Below are 5,670 nucleotides of genomic sequence, written 5' to 3' on the forward strand. Positions count from 1 at the left end.
AAGACCATGATGTTCCTAAGCCTCTTCTATGGTATGACATATTGTTCCTACCTTCTTCTTTGGTTTACAGATGCCTTTCTACTCTATTTTACATAGACTATTATACATCTGCTAAAGAGCCCTTTTAGTTGGCAATATAAGATACTTGGACAACCATTACAACCGATTTTGTGCTGGTCTATGAACCAATTCCCTGTTTGGATTGACTTTAATCCTTGAATCTTTGTTCTTTGTTGCAGCAGCCGAAGAAGGAACCAGATGATCTTGAGGGCATAGCGGATGCAGCGCCGGACACCTTGCTGAAGGTGAAGGCGAACAAGAAGGAGAAGAAGCGAAAGCACAAGGATAAGGACTCTTCTGGTTGCATCTCTGGCTTACCTACACGCACCTTTTGTGTGATGCGAGCTTCGTTTACATGTCATAATCTTGTTTGGGATTTGGTGTATGAGATGCTGTGGAGGGGTTCAGTGTGTTCAAGAGTTCCGAGTTTTTGTCCTCTATTCTAGAAAGAAATGCTTTGGAGGTTACTTCTGCTGAGATGAAGAAGGACGTGGAAAAGGAGATTGAGGTGATTTTGGTCTAGTTTTGTTATTTTTTGTTGAATGATTCTTTTTTGTTTTCATTCCTTAAATTTTTTGTTTCCTGCTTCAGAAAGCTTCTATTCTGCGTAAGAAGTATGGAATTCACATTTCGGGACATGGTGTTCCTCCCCCGCTTGAGAGTTTTGCAGAGCTAAGCTCAAGGTGAGATCCCATATATGGAGAATCCTTGTTTAGAGATCAACTTGCAGCACACTGTTGCTTGGCTTTTGGCACAAATATTTTGATGGTACATGCTGAACGTTCTCATGCTGGCCTATGTAGTGGCATCAGTGCATAGCATATTCTGTATGCACTCATGCCCCTGAGCAGCCCAGCCAGTATGAACATGTTACTGGCTGAATTCAAATCCTTAGTTTATATTATCTCAATATCATAATACATGTCCAGACCTTGAGCTGATCGCATGTGGCAAGCTCTGTGGTGTCCTATATTTGTGCAATGCAGGCAGCAGTGACATTTCCTGTTTGTTCTTTGATTAAGGAGGTTCACAACCATTATCTTTTTGTCCTGCCTTTATTTAAGCTTTTTAGGATTAAAGACATGATGATCATAGACTATCATGACCATCAGTTACTGCATAAAATATTTGCTACCATTGAACCAATATACTGAACAATGTCTTCAGATGTTTAATACTCACATCCTTACTGTAGAATTTTTATCTTATTAGCTTGAAACAAAAGAAAGAGACATAATGGTTCTTAGTTTTACCTTTAATAGTTCTGTCAAAAAAAGCAAAGAAAACAGACAATGTCGTTTCATCTGCTGCTAATCATTATTGCTAGTTGACGATAGAGATTGATTCTTCATTTTGGTAACCTCCAGAGTTGAGGCTGAATGACAATGTCATCGTGTTAGATGGTTGATCAAACAAAATCAATAATGTTTTTTCTTTGTTTTTGCATCATCAGTATTTTGACATTTTATTTTCTTCCAGAGTTTATTGCACAGGGTTCCATAATTGATGTGTTTATCCAAGATGTTTCTGTACCTATAGAAGTAATATTGTAAGGAATAATAAATAAGAACAATATAATATCTATAACAAGGACTTGCTATATCATATTGTCATTTTTCATTGTTTTGGGGATTATCTGGCCTCTTCTCTGTCTTTGGTATCTTGTGCTCTTGTAAATTCCTTACATATGGGTACCTATAGCACTGAAATGTACTACTTCATAGTAATAATTATGTGACTATATGTTGTCAAATAGAACAAATCACATTTCCAGTATGTTTCTTTTTTAGTTCATCCTTTTATACAGTTGCAGTTTCCTTGCCGAATTTCTAAGTTCTTGAATTTTTTATTTTGTGTGCAGGTATAACTGCAAACCATATATTTTGCGTAACTTTTCTGAACTTGGTTTTCGAGAGCCTACACCTATTCAGAGGCAGGCTATTCCAGTACTCCTTTCTGTATGCCTTAAATTTTGCTTCTCTGTCTTTCCTTCCCCCATTCTCTCTCTATGTCTATCTTTTATTGAACTTTAGAAAATTTACTCTTTTACTGCTGAACTAATTTCTCTATGCTGTTACAATATTATCATTATCTGAATAGTTCAGGACTAACATATCATGGTTTTACATATTTCAGAAGAGGGACTGCTTTGCATGTGCAGCAACTGGTTCTGGCAAGACATTGGCGTTTTTATGTCCAATGCTCATGAAGATTAAGGTATCATTATTATACATGGACAACCATCTTGTCAGTCTTTTACTTTGCATTAGTTTAAGTTTTTCTTACTGTTATTAGCCAGGGTTAAAGAATAGTGTACAAGCTGTTGTTCTCTGCCCAACTAGAGAATTACGGGGAGGAAATTTTACATCCAGTTAATGACTAAGGAGCTCTACAGATTTGGTGATTTTGAAAAATTGCCGTGATATAATCATATCCACTCCTCTCCGGTTGGACTTTGCTATTTGCAAAAGGAAGCTTGACTTGAGTCGGTATGAACTAAAAAAACTTTGTATGTCCTGTTTATAGTAAATTCATTCCGCACTTTTTTATGCTATGAACTAGCAAATATCAAAAATTGGAACATAAAAGATATGCATAGATCTCTAGGTTTGTTGTGTTTCAAATCACATAAATCGGAGTCTGCTCTTCTTCTGGGCCTATTAAAATTGATTATGAAGCTCAGATCACAACCAGATTTTGTTGGTGAGAAATATTAATGTAATTATATGTTTTTTGTCATCATGCCAACACTCACCTCTTTGAAGATGAGGATATTCTTATCTGTTTATTCTTAATGGCTTCCCATTTGTCTGTATATCAATTATTCTTTCTCTGTTTTATTTGCTTACATGATGTAGGCCTACCGCCATGCCAGTGACCTTTATGGTGTTCTGTTAGCATGCATCAACCATGCTCATGCCACCATGTGGTAGCATGCACCAGTATATATGCCATGGATGCACTTATATGCATAGGAAGCAGAATTATGCTTCTCTGTTTCATGCTAGAATTGAGCTGATGTGGTACAAAATTAGCTGGTAGTCATAGCAAATAGTGTTTTACTTTATGCTTGGTTAAAAGAAAATGTATTGGGAGGTTAGAGTAGTTGAATAGGACTGTTGTGAGAATACAATAGCATGTATAAATGTATTAAGATCTCTATTGAATGTTGTTATGATCAGCCAACTCTGTTTACTAGAAAACTTGGACAGGTGCAGGATGTTAGATCGTGGGATTGGAGCAGGAAAATGGTGTTTTTTCAGAATAGCAATCACAACTGATTTATTATCTCTATACAAAATACAGGAATTTAGACCATTTCTTTTTTAATCACAATATGCAAATTCGAGTTTATGAAGTCCTTATCTTACAGGGATTAGAGAAGGCACATGAAAGCAAGGTTCGTAATTTCATATCATGGAGTATCGAGCTTAGCTCGATACGATACGAGTATATCGAGCGATACGTTCTAGCGTATCACTCGGTGTATATATATATATATATACATATATATAATAAAAATATATAAAAAAAGGGCGACGTCGCCTCGTTTCTTATACTCGCATGGGGAGAAGAAACGTTGCCTCATTTCGTCGCCAGGTTTCTTCTCCCCGCGAAAATAGGGTGACGTCATCAAGGCGACGTCGCCTCGTTTCTTCTGCTCGGTTTCTTCTCCCTGCGCGGATGAGAAGTCGCCGACGACGCCGATGCCTTGTCGCCTCAAACGAGAAGGCGACATCTCATCTGCAGCATCCGACGAAAGAGGATTATCACGGACTTAGCTGGACTTGCCTAAGTCGTGAGGCACCCTTACGGCAAAGACGCGAACTTAGCTTATTTTGCCTAAATCGTGAGGCACCCTTGCGACAAAGACGCGAACTTAGCTTGTATTGCCTAAGTCGCGCTTTGCCCTTGCAATTTGCATCCGTAAAGATCAGCCCACTTGCAACCTCTCGTAGGTCCCGAAGGACCTGTAAAAGAGAAAGTCTATTAGTTCGAAGAACGAGCGACAGACAAGTCCCGACGTCTCATGAAAAGGGAAAGCTTTACAAGAAATTCAGCGAGCACCTTGCGTGCACAAGAGAAAAGAGGGAGAGGAGGAAAACAAGGACTTTAGAGGGTTGAACGAATAGCTGCAAGTCCACAAACAATTGCTCACTAGGTGTCGAGTGCGACAACAAGTTCCCGTCAAGATAACGTGCGAACTTGCGAAAGATTGTTCAACGCCCGACACTATACCAAAGCTCCATCCCCCATGGTGCCACCCAGGTGGTTCCAAGGTCCTGAGATGACTGACATTTCACGTGCGGCAACGGGCTACAGAAAACAGCCCATGACACACGAAAATGGAGTTGTTTTGAGCTGTTTTGGGGTTGTTTTGCCCGATTCGGTGAGTGGTCACACTGTAGCGTTGCAACTTATTCGAACTAACATTTTTACATGCAAACAGACTTAAAACCAAGCTAAAACATGATGCCAAGCAGCTGTACATATAGACGAGAGCGACGAACAGTTCGTTGAACAGAGTTATTGCGGGTGCGCGACGATCGTTCGTGACATTCTCCCCCACTCGTTGGACAGTTCGTTGAACAGTTCGTTGAACAGAGTTATTGCGGGTACATATATATATATGTATATATATATATATATATGTATATACATATACATATATATATGTATATACATATATACATATACATATATACATATATATACATATATACATATATATACATATATATACATATATATATATATATATATACATATATGTAATAAAAAAAAAAAAAAAAAAAAAGGGCAACGTCGCCTCGTTTCTTTTACTCGCATGGGGAGAAGAAACGTCGCCTCATTTCGTTGCCAGGTTTCTTCTCCTCGCGAAAATAGGGTGACATCATCAAGGCGACGTCGCCTCGTTTCTTCTGCTCGGTTTCTTCTCCCTGCGCGGATGAGAAGTCGCCGACGACGCCGATGCCTTGTCGCCTCAAACGAGAAGGCGATATCTCATCTACAGCATCCAACGAAAGAGGATTATCACGGACTTAGCTGGACTTGCCTAAGTCGTAAGGCACCCTTACGGCAAAGACGCGAACTTAGCTTATTTTGCCTAAATCGCGAGGCACTCTTGCGACAAAGACGCAAACTTAGCTTGTATTGCCTAAGTCGCGCTTTGCCCTTGCAATTTGCATCCGTAAAGATCAGCCCACTTGCAACCTCTCGTAGGTCCCGAAGGACTTGTAAAAGAGAAAGTTGATTAGTTCGAAGAACAAGCGACAGACAAGTCCCGACGTCTCGTGAAAAGGGAAAGCTTTACAAGAAATTCAGCGAGCACCTTGCGTGCACAAGAGAAAAGAGGGAGAGGAGGAAAACAAGGACTTTAGAGGGTTGAACGAATAGCTGCAAGTCCACAAACAATTGCTCACCGGGTGCCGAGTGCGACAACAAGTTCCCGTCAAGACAACGTGCGAACTTGCGAAAGATTGTTCAACGCCCGACACTATACCGAAGCTCCATCCCCCATGGTGCCACCCAGGTGGTTCCAAGGTCCTGAGATGATTGACATTTCACGTGCGGCAATGGGCTACAGAAAACAGCCCATGACACGCGAAA

General features: G+C 39.9%; 1 pseudogene; it reads left to right on the forward strand.

Moving 5' to 3' along the window:
- Positions 1–316: 316 nt before the first annotated feature.
- LOC135610480 (DEAD-box ATP-dependent RNA helicase 57-like) lies at positions 317–2,802 on the forward strand (annotated as a pseudogene).
- Positions 2,803–5,670: the final 2,868 nt, after the last annotated feature.

This window comes from Musa acuminata, chromosome BXJ2-4 (assembly GCF_036884655.1).
Source record: "Musa acuminata AAA Group cultivar baxijiao chromosome BXJ2-4, Cavendish_Baxijiao_AAA, whole genome shotgun sequence".
NCBI classification, from domain to species: domain Eukaryota; kingdom Viridiplantae; phylum Streptophyta; class Magnoliopsida; order Zingiberales; family Musaceae; genus Musa; species Musa acuminata.